The sequence below is a fragment of the Nycticebus coucang genome, chromosome 18 (genome assembly GCF_027406575.1).
Source record: "Nycticebus coucang isolate mNycCou1 chromosome 18, mNycCou1.pri, whole genome shotgun sequence".
Classification (NCBI taxonomy): domain Eukaryota; kingdom Metazoa; phylum Chordata; class Mammalia; order Primates; family Lorisidae; genus Nycticebus; species Nycticebus coucang.
In genome coordinates, this window is record NC_069797.1 from 58,667,255 (window position 1) to 58,683,957 (window position 16,703).

Sequence of the window (16,703 nt, forward strand, 5' to 3'; positions counted from 1 at the left end):
ACTAGCTTGGGAAACAGCAAGGACCAGTGTCTTGAGTTTTTGGAGGCTAGCCCAGTGGGGAAGAGAGGTACCCCAGGTGTGAAGGTACCTTGGCTGAGGGATCATTTGTGCGTGTATGGAGTGCTGTGAGAGCTCCTTATAGCCAGGCCTCCAAATCAGCTCCTGAGGCTTGAAGAGAAGTTTGCCAGGCTGGGAAAGGCTAGGAAAGGCACTCTAGGCAGAGGGTACAGCATGTGTAAACATGAGGAGATGAGAATGAGCATGGTGCTGTTGGGGCTCCTGCAGCAAGGAGAGCAGAAAACTCTGGGAAGGTGAACTGAGGTGCAGGGCCCACAGAAGAGCACGGACTTCTCTGAGGATGTGAGGAGTTACCAAGGACTTCAAGCAGAGAGTGAAGTGATCACATTTGTTTCTTTTCTTTTTTTTTTTTTTGTAGAGACAGAGTCTCACTTTATGGCCCTCGGTAAAGTGCCGTGGCCTCACACAGCTCACAGCAACCTCCAACTCCTGGGCTTAAGCGATTCTCTTGCCTCAGCCTCCCGAGTAGCTGGGACTACAGGCGCCCGCCACAACGCCCGGCTATTTTTTGGTTGCAGTTTGGCCGGGGCCGGGTTTGAACCCGCCACCCTCGTTATATGGGGCCAGCGCCTTACCGACTGAGCCACAGGCGCCGCCCGATCACATTTGTTTCTTATAGATGGTATGAGGTGCCAGGAACTGGGGGATTTGACTCTGAAATGTGCCATTTATTTTATTTATTTATTTTTGTGAGGTTTTTTTTTTTTTTTGGTTTTTTATTTTGTAGTTTTTGGCCAGAGCTGGGTTTGAACCCGCCACCTCTGGCATATGGGCGCCGGCGCCCTACTCCTTTGAGCCACAGGTGCCGCCCAAGATGTGCCATTTAAAATAGTTTATTCTTTGCCCACGTCAGGCCTCCATCTTGAGAGGAAATGAAATCCCGCCTATTCCCTGGTTCATTAGATACCCCTGTCCCCACCCCCAACTCCTGTCTTGGTTTCAGCCAATCTCAAGGACTCTAGGATAACTTCAAGGACACTTCAAATTATCCATGTGTTCTTGGACCACCAAACTGAGACCAGGTTAGGTACTGGCTCAAATCCTCTTCAAGGACCCCAGGCCTGGGCTGAAGGTGCAGGAGAGGAGAGGGCTAGACTCCTGGACACCACCCACACACACACATACAAGTAGATCTCCATCCCTCTCAGAGGAATGGCCCTTCCCTCACAGAGACCTGCTGCAAAAATGGACTTGGGATTTTTGGCTGAGTGGCTTCTTTTCCACTTTGGACTTCTTGTTGCTACAAAGTAGGCTCAAGCCTGCAGCCACCAAAGCTTAGTGTGTTTATAGCTGTGGCCCCTCTCTTCTCCTAACCTCCTTCTCCTGCCATGCACACTCAGGGAATGCAAATGAATTCCAATATCTGCTGAAAGCAAACGTAATTATGAAGATAAATCAGCTGGAGGAACCCCCAAAGTTTAATACATTTTCAGCACCACTGGGAACAGATTTTGGTTCCCTCTATAGGTCTGGGCTGCCAGACATTTTATTTCCAAGGGAAGAGGCTCTGCCTCTGGGCTCAGGAGCTGAATGGGCGGGAGGAGGGAATAGGAAATTCCTTGATCCTCTAACCTCTGCAGGCTGCAGGGAGGGACTTATTCCTGCCCTGTACCCCAAATGCAAGAGTCAGACCCAGCTTCCACCTCTGTAGCTGTTCCCCCACAAATTAGATTCTCCATTTGGGGAAACAATGTAGCTTCATTAATGATTTAATGAAATAAACAACTAATCATGCTGTGATGCTGCCAGTGTTTCTTAACCTAAGCTATCAGCCTGCCTAGGAGGGAGGAAGGGGAGAACACAGGGGAAAACAAAGGGGGGACTTGGTCTAACCCCTGAAACACTTCAGCTGTGAGTTGTCTGTCTCTCTCAGGAAGGACAGTCCTGGAAAGAGCTTGAGATTTGGAGACAGAAGTCTGGGGAGCCTTTGGCAAGACCCAACACCTGTCTAAACCTCAGTTTTCTCACCCCAAAAAGGGGGCTGATGGCCATCTCTCCCTCCTGGCCTTGTTAATGGCTGAGCTGATGTCAACCTTTATTCCTTACAACCAAGACAGGCAGGCTTGAATGCATCTAAGCTGGGCCTGAATCAGGAAAGGCTTCTTAGAGTGGATGTTTTTTTCTTTGTTTTGTTTGTTGCCCTTGGTAGAGTGCTTGGCTTCATGGCACACAGTAACCTCAAACTCTGGGGCTTAAGCAATCCTCTTGCCTCAGTTTTTCATTTCTTTCTTTCTTTTTTTTTTTTTTTTTAGAGATAGAGTCTCATTTTGTTGCCCTCAGTAGAGTACTGTGACATCACAGCTCACAGCAACCTCCAGTTCTTGGGCTTTAGGTGATTCTCTTGCCTCAGCCTCCCAAGTAGCTGGGACTACAGGTGCCCACCACAACGCCTGGCTATTTTTTGTTGCAGTTTGGCCGGGGTTGGGTTCGAACCCACCACCCTCAGTATATGGGGCCAGAGCCCTACTCATTGAGCCACAGGCGCTGCCTTCAGTTTTTCACTTTCACAGCGACAGGGTCTCACACTTGCTCAGGCTGGTCTCAACCCCCTGAGCTCAAGTGATCCTCGCTCCTCAGCCTCCCAGAGTGCTAGGATTATAGGTATGAGCCATAGCCCTGGTCTTTGGAGGGGGTATTTTGTGCTAGGATTGGGAGTTAGGAAGGAGAAGATGGCTCTGTCTTATTCCCACACTGATCCTGGGGGCTGGAGAGAGTTGAGGTCCCTTAGTTTACACATTTCTGAACAACTCTTGTTACCTTTTCTTCCTTTTTTTTTTTTTTTGAGACAGAGTCTCACTATGTCGCCCTCAGTGGAGTTCTGTGACATCACCAGCTCACAGCAACCTCAAACTCTTGGGCTTAAGCTATTCTCTTGCCTCAGCCTCCCAAGTAGCTGGGACTACAAGCACCCACCACAACGCCCAACTATTTTTTGTTGTAGTCATTGTTGTTTAGCAGGCCCAGGCTGGGTTCGAACCCACCAGCCTGGGTGTATGTGACCAGCACCCTAATCACTGAGCTATGGGCACTGAGCTCTTGTTACTTTCTCTGAAGTCTCTGGGTTAGGTTCTCATGCTGCCATAGTGACCTGTCCAGATACATTTAGACTTGTCCTATAGGCTAAGAAAGCTAGGAAAGGGGTCATGTCCCCAAGGTGCCCTGTAGGGTGGGCAGCCCCAGTATAGTTCAGTATCTTCTCAAGGAGTGGGTTCAGGTCTTTGTTCTTAGAGTTTCTTCTACACAGTGCAGCTCCTCTCCCATATCCCTCCTTCCAGGCAGTTCCCAGACCTCTCTCCTTCTCTAGTGAACCCTGGGTGAGGGTCATAGAAAGGGGCAGCTCCAGGTCTGAAGGGGTGGGATGATTCCCAAGCAGCTGCCCTCAGCAGCCAGGAAGACAAGAGAGCCGTGTACATAAGTGCCCCTCCCCCCAAGAAAATGCCTCTGCTGTTGACTCCTAAATAACAGATGTCTGTCTGCATATTAATGAGCTTGGAGGAATAATTGGTGAGTTTTTTATTCAGTGTCAGAATGAACCCAGAGGTCTTATGTTCATGCACACAGACACCCACTCAACCTGCCTTTCCCCTTCCCCCAGAGCACAAAGGAACAGACATAGACCCTGGTAAGCTTGACCCACAAAGGGGAGGAGCAGCAGGGCTCCTGCAAGGAGGAGGGAGACCCCCAGGTCTGCATTTGTCAGGTTTCTCTCTCTTGATCATTGCGGCACAAGTGGGCATGTATGAGGTTTTCCCACACTGCAAAAGGGGCCTAGAGAAAGGCAGGAGGCAGTTGCTGCCTAGAGAGCAACAAAACAGCAAGGTTGTGCCTCCCTGGAGCCTGGAATCAACAGCTCCTCACCCTGGCAAGCCCCAGTGCCCCAGTGTGAGGTGGGAGGATGGGAGGTTTGGGGGCAGGAAGCTACATTTGCCAGCTAGGTGCTCTTGCACAAGTTCTTCAACCTCTCTGAGCCTTATTCTTTTTTTTTTGGAGACAGAGTTTTACCATGTCGCCCGCGGTAGAGTGCTGTGGTGTCACAGTTCACAGCAACCTCCAACTCGTGGGCTCAAGTGATTCTCTTGCCTCTGCCTCCCAAGTAGCTGGGACTACAGGCGCCTGCTACAACACCTGGCCATTTTTTGTTGCAGTTGTTTAGCTGGCCCAGGCCAGTCGAACGCACCACCCTTGGCATGTGGCTGGCGCTGTAACCACTTGCTAGAGGGCACGGAGCCTGAGCCTTATTCTTTATTTCTAAGAACACCTACCTTGCTGGTGCCATGGCTCATGCCTGTAATCCTAGCACTCTGAGAGGATGACCTGAGCTCAGGAGTTTGAGCTCACCAGCCTGAGCAAGAGTTAGACCCCAACTCCACTAAAAATGCAAAACTGAAGCAAGAAGATTGCTTGAGCCCAAGAGTTTGATGTTGCTGTGAGCTATGACATCACAGCACTCTACCAGGGTGACAAAGTGAGACTCTGCTTCAAAAATAAATAAATAAATACATATAGGGTGGGCACAATGCTCACACCTATAATCCCAGCACTCTTGGAGGCTGAGGCAAGTGGATTGCCTGAGCTCATGGGTTCAAGACCAGCCTGAACAAGAGCGACACCCCTGTCTCTAAAACATAGCTGGGCATTGTGGCAGGCACCTGTAGCCCCAGCTACTTGGGAGGCTGAAGCAAGAGAATCACTTGAGCCCAAGAGTTTGTGGTTGCTGTAAGCTATGACACCAAGGCACTTTACTGAGGGCAACCAAGTAAGACTCTGTCTCACAAAATAAATAAATAGGTTCAGCGCCTGTGGCTCAGGTGGCTAAGGCACCAGCCACATACACCTGAGCTGGCAGGTTCGAATCCAGCCTGGGGCCACCAAACAACAATGCTAGCTGCAACCAAAAAATAGCCAGGCGTTGTGCCGGGCACCTGTAGTCCCAGCTACTTGGGAGGCAGAGGCAAGAGAATCGCTTGAGCCCAGGAGTTGGAGGTTGCTGTGAGCTGTGATGTCACAGCACTCTACCCAGGGCGACAGCTTGAGGCTCTGTCTCAAAAATAAAATAAAATAAAATAAATAAATAAATTAATTAATTAATTAAATATAGAAAAACTAGCCAGGCACTGTGGTGGGTGCCTGTAGTCCCACCGACTGAAGCAAGAGGATTACCTGAACCCAACAGTTTGAGGTTGCTGTGACCTATGATGCCATGGGACTCAACCCAGGGCAACAGTGGAGACCGTCTCAAAAAACAAACAGGCTTGGCACCTGTGGCTCAAGCGGCTAAGGCGCCAGCCACATACACCTGAGCTGGCGGGTTTGAATCCAGCCCGGGCCCACCAAACAACAATGACAGCTGCAACCAAAAAATGGCCGGGTGTTGTGGCGGGCACCTGTGGTCCCAGCTACTTGGGAGGTGGAGGCAGGAGAATTGCTTGAACCCAGGAGTTGGAGGTTGCTGTGAGCTGTGATGCAATGGCACTCTACCCAGGGTGGTGACAGCTTGAGGCTCTGTCTCAAAAACAAACAAACAAACAAACAAACACACTGGCTCAGCATCTGTAGCTCAGTGGCTAGGTGCCAGCCACATACACTGGGGCTGGCAGTTCGAACCCGACCCAGGCCTGCCAAACAGCAATGACAGCTACAACAAAAAATAGCTGGGCATTGTGGCGGGTGCCTATAGTCCCAGCTACTTGGAGGCTGAGGCAAGAGAATGGCTGAAGCCCAAGAGTTTGAGGTTGCTGTGAGCTATGACGTTGCAGCACTCTACTGAGGGTGACATGGTGAGACTCTGTCTCAAAACAAACAAACAAACAAAAACACCACCTACCTTGCAAGACTGGAAGTATGAAAGAGATAAAGTGTGTCATGTGTGTCTTAGTGTCTGGTTTATAATAGGTCCCCTGAAGGTATTTTCTCTCTTCCCGCTTATCCCCAAGATACACCCTCAGTTTCCAAATTGCTATCTCTCATGCCTGACCCACCCTTGTTAGGCCAGGGGCTGATTTCTAGTAATTATACTATCTGCCTGGAAACTGAGAGGAAGAAACAGAGGTGCAGGAACAGAGAAAGAAGTTTGGTAGACAGACACGGGAGACAGAATGATGGAAACCAAGGCCCTGAAGGAGAGAGTAACCGTAAGGAGAATCTTACAGGAAGGGGAATGATTAGAGAAAGTATTGTAGGGAAATGAAGTGAGCCCTGGAAAGAGAGTCTAAAATCTAGACTATTTATTTATTTATTTATTTATTTTGGGGACAAGATCTTGCTCAGTTACTAGGCTAGAATGCAGTGACACGATATGATAACTCACTGTAACTTCAAATTCTGGGGCTGAGCCTCCCATATAGCTGTGACACTACAGGCCTCAAGTGATCCTCTTGTCACAGCTTCTTAAAGTTCTACGATAACAGCTTTGAACCACTGCTCTGACCTATAATCCACTTTAGAGTCTAGAAGCCCTAGTTCTGCCATTAACTCCCAGTCTGACTTTAGAAAGCCTTCCTCTCTTTTTAGCACCTCAGTCACTCCTCTGTAAGATGAGGGAGTGGTTTACTCTTTATGATCCCTTCTCATTGTGTGAGAACAAGAGTCCCAGTGGTCTGGGGGAACGCAGGGGAGAGGAGAGCAGGGGAAGGGAGATGTCTGCCCACCCCTCAGCACTATTGCCCAGTGGTCACTTGTGCTCTGTCTCCTTTCTCCCTTGGTAAATGGATCTGCTGCACCAGCAAACAACTGTCCATTGTGTCCTAATGAGAGGCCAGCAGGGAAAACCAATCACTTATGATGCAAATGAGCTGACGGCTGCAGCCTCCTTGAATTCACTGAGTGCTTCTCTTGCCCAGAGCCGGGCGCCGGCCCCAGTTGGGCCTTATTCCCCAGTCCCAGTTCCCATCTGGTCCTAGAGGAGGAGTGAGGAGGCCCAGACTGGCCTTCCTATTGTCATTCATTGCCACTCCCTGCAAGGAGCCCCAACCCTCAGAGCCTCAGAGTCAGGCCCAGCTCCTCTTCCCACCCCAAAGGTAGCTCAGCTTTTTTTTTTTTTTTTTGAGACAAGAGTCTCAAGCTAGGGCCCTGGGTAAAGTGCTGTGGCATTGCAGCTCACAGCAACGTCATATTCTTGGGCTTAAGCGATTGTCTTGCCTTAGCTTCCCAAGTAGCTGGGACCACAGGCACCAGCCACAACGCCTGGCCATTTTTTTGGTTGCAGTTGTCATTGTTGTTTGGCGGGCCAGACATGGATTTGAACTTGCCAGCTCCGGTGTATGTGGCTGATGCCCTACACAGGGGCCAAGCCAGAGCCAGCTTTTTTTTTTTTTTGTAGAGACAGTCTCACTTTATTGCCCTTGGTAGAGTGCGGTGGCGTCACACAGCTCACTGCAACCTCCAGTTCCTGGGCCTAGGCGATTCTCCTGCCTCAGCGTCCCAAGCAGCCGGGACTACAGGCGCCCGCCACAGTGCCCAGCCATTTTTTTGTTGCAGTTTGGCTGGGGTCGGGCTCGAACCCACCACCCTTGGTATATGGGGCCAGCGCCCTACTCACTGAGCCACAGGCGATGCCCAGCTTTTCTTTTTAAAAATAAAGTGAAATTCACATAATGTACAATTAACAATTTTAAAATAAAGTGAAATTCACATAATGTACAATTAACCATTTTAAGATCTACAATTCAGTGGCCTTTTAGTGCATTCACAATGTTCTGCAGCCACCACCTCTTGGGACTCAGGTTTTTTTTTTTTTTTTTTTGAGACAGAGCCTCAAGCTGTTGCCCTGGGTAGAGCGCTGTGGCATCACAGCTCACAGCAACCTCCAACTCCTGGGCTCAAGCAATTCTCCTGCCTCCGCCTCCCAAGTAGCTGGGACTACAGGAGCCCACCACAACACCCGGCTATGTTTTGGTTGCAGCTGTCATTGTTGTTTGGCGGGCCCGGGCTGTACTCAAACTGGCCAGCTCAGGTGTATGTGGTTGGCGCCTTAGCAGCTTGAGCCATAGGCGCCAAGCCTGGGGGCAGGGGACTTTATGTTTTATGATCCTCTGCTCATTCTTTAGGTTTTATACTCCTCTGCTCATTCCATATCCCACAGCCTTTGCTGGGACAGGGAAGCTGCTGAGGCCCCAGCAAAAATGGAGTAATGCAAGCTGGTGTATAAGCTGAGAGAAGCCAGAGCTGGCCTGGGGTGAAGAGGCCTAATCCACACGCTTTAGGAGATGCTAGGGGAAAAGGCTTGGACTTGGCTCGGTGCCTGTGGCTGGTGCAAGCAGCTAAGGAGCCAGCCACATACACCTGAGCTGGAGGGTTCGAATCCAGCCCAGGCGGGCCAAACAACAATGACAGCTGCAACCAAAAAAAATAGCCAGGAGCCCAGGAGTTGGAGGTTGCTGTGAGCCATGATGCCACAGCACTCTACCTAGGGCAACAGCTTGAGGCTCTGTCTCAAAAAAAAAAATTGAAAAAAAAAAAGACTTGGACTTGCTGAGAGAGGGAAATCACTGTTTGGGCAGCATAGCACTGTGGCCACATCTGTAGGAAATGACCTCTTTCCATGGGGATATTTTTCCCTCTTAATTTATCCAGCAATTGGTTAGAAAGCAGAGGTGGCTCCTGCATAGATCTTGGTTTCCATGGAATTCATACCTTCTGTAGGTTTGGACATGGTCCCTTTTATGGCTTCAGAAGTCCCTGGCACAGACCCACAAGCCCTTTGCCTCCAGGAAAGACCTTCCTTCACTAGGCCCCAAGAACAGGTTTACCAAGGGAAGATTTTCCACCTACTTTGTACTAGTTTATTCCAGAGTCCTGTGGCCCAACAGCTGGGAAGATGCTCCTAAATTGTACCTTTTCTTTTGGTAATATACACTACCATTTGGTTTTATGTGGTTTTCAAGAGAAGATGGCAAACATCCGCTCACCTGTGTGTTTGTTACCTTCAGATCCACGCTCTTTCTCTTCCCTTATCTAGGAAATGGGGTAATGCTTAAAGAAAACCTTTCTGGAAGGTTGGAAAGGTGGAACCTCATTGCGGAGGAAAAATTTTACCCCTATCACTATCCCAGCGGTTCTCAACCTGTGGGTTGTGACTTCTTTGGGGGTTGAATGACCCTTTTACAGGGGTTGCCTAAATATATCCTGCATATCAGATATTTATATTACAATTCATAATGGTAGCAGAATTAGTTATGAAGTAGCAACGAAAATAATTTATGGTTGGGGGGACACCACAACATGAACAACTGTATTTTTTTTTTTTTTTTTTTTTTTTTGTAGAGACAGAGTCTCACTTTATGGCCCTTGGTAGAGTGCCGTGGCCTCACACAGCTCACAGCAACCTCCAACACCCGGGCTTAAGCGATTCTCTTGCCTCAGCCTCCCGAGTGGCTGGGACTACAGGCGCCCGCCACAACGCCCGGCTATTTTTTTGGTTGCAGTTTGGCCGGGGCCGGGCTTGAACCCGCCACCCTCGGTATATGGGGCCGGCGCCTTACCGACTGAGCCACAGGCACCGCCCACAACTGTATTTTTTTTTTTTTTTTTGTAGAGACAGAGTCTCACTTTATCGCCCTTGGTAGAGTGCCGTGGCGTCACACAGCTCACAGCAACCTCCAACTCCTAGGCTTAGGCGATTCTCTTGCCTCAGCCTCCCAAGTAGCTGGGATTACAGGCGCCCGCCACAACACCCAGCTATTTTTTTTTTGTTGTTGCAGTTTGGCCGGGGCCGGATTTGAACCCACCACCCTCGGCATGTGGGGCCGGCGCTCTACCCGCTGAGCCACAGGCGCCGCCCTGAACAACTGTATTAAAGGGTCCCGGAAAGGTTGAGAACCACTGCACTATCCCTACTCAACTGGAGTCCACACTTGTCCCAGACAATTTAATGAGGGCATTTCCATCTGTGGCCTAATGAATAGGGACTCCTGAGCTGTTTAGTTACAGGTCTGCCACCAACTCACTGAGTAATCTTTGCCAAGGCCCTGAACTTCAGTTTTATCACCTGTAAAGTGGGGTTAGCAATCCTTTTTTTTTTTGGGTGGGGGACAGAGCCTCAAGCTGTCACCCTGGGTAGAGTGCTGTGGCATCACAGCTCACAGTAACCTCCAACTCCTGGGCTTAGGCGATTCTTTTGCCTCAGCCTCCCAAGTAGCTGAGACTACAGGCGCCTGCCACAATGCCCGGCTATTTTTTGGTTGTAGTTGTCATTGTTGTTTGGTGGGCCCAGGCTGGATTCAAACCCACCAGCTCTGGTGTATGTGGCTGGTGCTTTAGCCACTTGAGCTACAGGTGCCACGCCAGGGAGCTAGCAATCTTAACCTTAGTAAAGATGGAGAGATAATAGCTGTGCTAGTGCTTTGAACTTGCAAAGAGAGCATCATGCCATCATGCACATCATAATTATTTCCCTACAGATGCAGCTGCAGTCTGCCAGCTTTGAGTATCCAGCCTACAGAAGATCTTCCTAATGGATAAGGGAAACTGATGTCATGTTCGGTGGGTGTTGGTCTAATTAATGACAAAGGGGTAAATTTCGTGATAAAAGAGAATCAAGAGTTAGAAGAGAAAGTAATTCTTGGACACTTAGATCCCTTTTTTTTTTTTTTTGAGACAGAGTCTCACTTGTCACACTTGATGGTGGTGGCATCACAGCTCACAGCAACCTCAAATTCTTGGGTTCAAGTGATTCTCTTGCCTCAGCCTCCCAAGTACCTAGGACTACAGGTGCCGGCCACAATGCCTGGCTATTTTTAGAGACAAGGTCTTGTGCTGGCTGAGGCTGGCCTCAAGCCCATGAGGTCAGGCAATCCACTGGCCTTGGCCTCCCAGAGTGCTGGGATTACAGGCGTGAGCCACCATGCCTGGTCTCCTTCTATGTTTTTTGAGTACATTAAGATCCTAAACAGGGCGGTGCCTGTGGCTCAGTGAGTAGGGTGCCGGCCCCATATGCCTAGGGTGGCGGGTTCAAATCCAGCCCCGGCCAAACTGCAACAAAAAAATAGCCGGACATTGTGGCAGGCGCCTGTAGTCCCAGCTGCTTCGGAGGCTGAGGCAAGAGAATTGCGTAAGCCCAAGAGTTAGAGGTTGCTGTGAGCCGTGTGACGCCACTGCACTCTACCGGAGGGTGGTACAGTGACACTCTGTCTCTACAAAAAAAATAAATAAATAAAAAGATCCTAAACAGGGCGGTGCCTGTGGCTCAGCGGGTAGGGCGCCGGTCCCATATGCCGGAGGTGGTGGGTTCAAACCCAGCCCCGGCCAAATTAAAAAAAAAAAAAAAAAAAAGATCCTAAACAAAGGTTTTTTTTTTTTTTTATTTTGGCCGGGGCTAGGTTTGAACCTGCCACCTCTGGCATATGGGACCGGCGCCCTACTCCTTGAGCCACAGGTGCCACCCCTAAACAAAGGTTAAGAGGGATTGAAGGGAATTAGCACTCCCAGTGGTATAATATGGCTGGTTTTCCAAAGTGTTTGAGGGGGAGGCCAAGAGCTGGATAAATCCTTCAATGCACTGAGTCCATTCATTCATCCTTTACCTCATTCATTTAGCAAATTATCTTTGGAGGCCGGGCAAGGTGGCTCATCCTAGCACTCTGGGAGACTGAGGAGGGTGGATTGCTTGAGTTTAGGAGTTCAATACCAGCCTGAGCCAGAGCGAGACCCCGTCTCTAAAAATAGCTGGGCGTTGTGGCAGGCACCTGTAGTCCCTGCTACTTGGGAGCACTCTACCGAGGGTGACAAAGTAAAAAAAAAAAAAAAAAAAATGCTCGTCACCCATAGCACAGTGGTTATGGTGCCGGCCACATACACCAAGGCTGGTGGGTTTGAGCCCGGCCCAGACCTCCTAAACAACAATGATAACTACAACAAAAAAATGGCCGGGCATTGTGGTAGGCACCTGTATAGTCCCAGCTACTTAGGTGACTGAGGCAAGAGAATAGCTTAAGCCAGAGAGTTGGAGGTTGCTGTGAGCTGTGACGCCATAGCACTCTACTCAGGGTGACATAGTGAGACACTGTCTCAATAAATAAATAAAGTAAAATAAAATAATAAAAATAGCCAGGCATTGTGTCAGGTGCCTGTAGTCCTAGTACTTGGGAGGCTTAGACAAGAGAATCATTTGAACCCAAATGTTTGAGGTTGCTGTGAGGTATAATGCCACGGTATTCAACCCTAGGGCGAGTAAGACTATGCCTCAAAAAAAAAAAAAAAAAAAAATCTCATTAGGTGCCTAACAAGGTATCTGCCAGGTACAGAGCTGAGTAATAGCAAAGGTCAAATGATAGTAATTTTGGCTACAAGGGATTATACAGATCTTCTAGCAAATACAGAAGCTAGAATATATATGTGAATAACTTACTGTCATAGGCTTGGTGCCTACAGCACAGTGGTTATGGTACCAACCATATACACCAAAGCTGGCAGATTCAAACCCAGCCTGGGCCAGCTGAACAATGACAATTACAACCAAAAAATAGCTGGATGTTGTGGTGGGTACCTGTAGTCTCAGCTACTTGGGAAGCTGAGGTAAGAGAATCGCTTAAGTCTGAGAATTTGAGGTTGCTGTGAGCTTGACGCCACGGCACACTACTGAGGGTAACATAGTGAGACTCTGTCTCAAACCCCCCCCAAAAAACAAAAAAACTTGCTGTCATAAACAAAGCAAAACTTGTGGAGTATTCTAGGTGGGGAGACATTTTGGCCTGGAAAACTTGAGGAAGGCCCTGGGGAGGGAGGTAGGATTTGGACCTTAGGCAATGGCAGATGGGGCCACACAGAAGATACAGTATAGGCAAAATCCAAGGGGACCTGTATTTGTTGGTCAGTTTGCCTGCAAGGGAGCAGCTAGTGAGGCATTGGAGAGAGAGGGTTTGGGCTTGGGATGGAAGGTCTGGGGATGGGGGAAAGGGTCTGAGAAATGTGTCCTTTTTTTTTTTTTTGTAGAGACAGAGTCTCACTTTTTCACCCTCGGTAGAGTGCCATGGCATCACACAGCTCACAGCAACCTCCAACTCCTGGGCTGAAGCGATTCTCTTCCCTCAGCCTCCCGAGTAGCTGGGACTACAGGCGCCCGCCACAACGCCCGGCTATTTTTTGGTTGCAGTTTGGCCGGGGCCGGGTTTGAACCCGCCACCCTCGGTATATGGGGCCGGCGCCTTACCGACTGAACCACAGGCGCCGCCCTGTGTCCTTTTTTTTTTAGATGGAGTTTCACTCTTGTTGCCCTGGCTAGAGTACTGTGTCATCATAACTCAGCGACTTAACTCTTGGGCTCAAGTGATCCCATTGCCTCAGCCTCCCTGAATAGCTGGGACCACAGGTGCCTGCCACAAACATACAGCTAGTTTTCTTCTGTTTTTCATCTCACTCTTGTTCAGGCTGGTCTGGAATTCCTGAGCTTAAGCAGCCCACCCACCTGAGCCTCCCAGAGTTCTAGGATTACAGGCATGAGCCACTGCACTAGCCCAGAGATGTATCTTTAAGAGACTCTCTCATGTTTTTTCCTCTCTGTGGATCAGATGCTCTTTACACTAATTTTAGCAGCTAGGGGTTCTCATCTCATCTGGGCTTTCCAGAATCTCTTGGCCTCCTTTTTTTTTTTTTTTTTTTTTTGTAGAGACAGAGTCTTACTTTATGGCCCTCGGTAGAGTGCCGTGGCCTCACACAGCTCACAGCAACCTCCAACTCCTGGGCTTAAGCGATTCTCTTGCCTCAGCCTCCCGGGTAGCTGGGACTACAGGCGCCCGCCACAACGCCCAGCTACTTTTTTTTTTTTTTTTTTTGAGACAGTCTCACTAAGTTGCCCTGGGTAGAGTGCCTGGCGTTCCATCTCACAGCAACCTTAAACTCTTGCACTTAAGCAGTTCTCTTGCCTCAGCCTCCCAAGTAGCTGGGACTACACCAGCCACAACACCCGGCTATTTTTTGGTTGCAGTTGTCATTGTTGTTTAGCTGGCCCAGGCTGGCCCACCAGCCTGGGTGTATGTGGCCGGTGCCCTACCCACTGAGCTATAGGCACCACCCTAAACATTTTTTTTTTTTTTTTTGAGACAGTCTCAGTTTGTCACCCTCAGTAGACTGCTGTGGCATCATAGCTCACAGCAACCTCAAACTGGTGGTCTCAAGTGAGTCTCTTGCCTTAGCCTTCTGAGTAGCTGGGAATACAGGCGCCTGCCACAAATACTCGATTATTTTTAGTGATGGGGGTCTCGCTCTGGCTTTGGCTGGTCTTGAACCTGTAAGCTCAAGCAATCCACCTGCCTTGGCCTCCCAGAGTGGTAGGATTATAGGCACGAGCTACCACCCCTGGCTCCATATACAGTAAACTTTTAATTTATAAATTAAGTGGGCGGCGCCTGTGGCTCAGTGAGTAGGGCACCGGCCCCATATGCCGAGGGTGGCGGGTTCAAACCCAGCCCCGGCCAAACTGCAACAAAAAAAATAGCTGGGCGTTGTGGCGGGCGCCTGTAGTCCCAGCTGCTTGGGAGGCTGAGGCAAGAGAATCCCGTAAGCCCAAGAGTTAGAGGTTGCTGTGAGCCGTGTGACGCCACGGCACTCTACCCGAGGGCAGTATAGTGAGACTCTGTCTCTACAAAAAAAAAAAAAAAAAAAAAAAAAAAAAAAATTATGATGGCGCATGTGGCTCAGTGAGTAGGGCACTGAGACTCACATACTGAGAGTGGCAGGTTCAAACCCAGCTCCGGCCAAACTGCAACAAAAAATACTTGGGCGTTGTGGTGGGCGCCTGTAGTCCCAGCTACTTGGGAGGCTGAGGCAAGAGAATTGCCTAAGCCCAAGTGTTGGCGGTTGCTGTGAGCTGTGACGCCATAGCACTCTACCAAGGGCGACAAAGTGAGACTCTGTCTCTAAAAATAAATAAATAAATAAATAAATAAATAAATTGGGCAAAGAGACTAACAACTAATAGCAAAACAGATTATAATAATACCCAGAATGGTGTGGTCTAAAACTTATGAATTTTGCATAAAAGAAAAAAACTCACAAATTTTATATCTGAAATTTTCCATTTAATATTTTCAGACCAACACTGACCTCTGGCAACTGAAACTGTGCAAAGCAAAACCATGGATATGGAGAGGAACTACTGTCTTTGCTTTAAGCAGTGGTTCTCAACCTTCCTAATGCTGCGGCCCTTTAATACAGTTCCTGTGAGTCATGACCCACAGGTTAAAAACTGCTGGCTTTAAGACTTAAAGGACCTTTCTTGGAGTTAACCAAACCTGCTGCAATTTTGTACATAACAACCAGCCCATAGGCTCAGCGCCTGTGGCTAAGGCTCCAGCCACATATACCTAAGCTGGGGGGTTCGAATCCAGCCCAGGCCCGCCAAACAGCAATGACAGCTGCAACCAAAAAATAGCCAGGTGTTGTGGTGGGCACCTGTAGTCCCAGCTACTTGGGAGGCAGAGGCAGAAGAATCGCTTGAGCCCAGGAGTTGGAGGTTGCTGTGAGCTGTGATGTCACAGCACTCTACCCAGGGTGACAGCTTGAGGCTCTGTCTCAAAAAAAAAAAAAACAGCCCATAAACCTTATTTATACTTAACAGGCCTAAGATTCATTGCTCCTGGAGACAAAAGACCATATGTAACCCACAGCTAATGTTTTACTGAATGGAGTAAAACTGAAAGCTTTTCCTCTTATAACTGGAACCAGACAAGGTTTTCCTCTGTCACCATTACTATTCAATGTAGCGCTGGACAATTTAGCCAATACAATTAGGCAAGAAAAGGAAATAAAGGGCATCGAAATGGGAGCAGAGGAGGTCAAACTCTCTCTCTTTGCTGACAATAAGATCTTATACTTAGAGAACCCCAAAGACTCAACCACAAGACTCCTGGAAGTCATCAAAAAATACAATAATAAAAAAAAAATTACAGTAATGTCTCAGGATATAAAACCAATGTCCACAAGTCAGTAGCCTTTATATATTCCAATAATAGTCAAGATGAAAGGCTACTTAAGGACACAACTCCTTTCACCATAGCTTCAAAGAAAATGAAATACCTTCACCATAGCTTCAAAGAAAATGAAATACCCTAACAAAAGAGGTGAAGGACCTCTATAAAGAAAATTATGAAACCCTAAGAAAGGAAATAGCAGAGGATATTAACAAATGGAAGAACATACCATGCTCATGCTGGGAAGAATCAACATTGTTAAAATGTCTATACTTCCCAGAGCAATCTACCTATTCAATGTTGGTACCTATTAAGATACCAACATTGTACTTTCTTTTTTTTTTTTTGTAGAGACAGAGTCTCACTGTACCACCCTTGGATAGAGTGCCGTGGGGTCACAAGGCTCACAGCAACCTCTAACCCTTGGGCTTACACGATTCTCTTGCCTCAGCCTCCCGAGCAGCTGGGACTATAGGCGCCCGCCACAACGCCTGGCTATTTTTTTGTTGCAGTTTGGCCGGGGCTGCATTTGAACCCGCCACCCTTGGCATATGGGGCCGGCGCCCTACTCACTGAGCCACAGGCGCCGCCCACCAACATTGTACTTTCAAGATTTGGAAAAAATGATTCTGTGTTTTGCATGGAAACAGAAAAAAACCTATATAGCTAAGGCAGTTCTTAGTAATAAAAACAAAGCCGAGGGCATCACCATACCAGATTTTA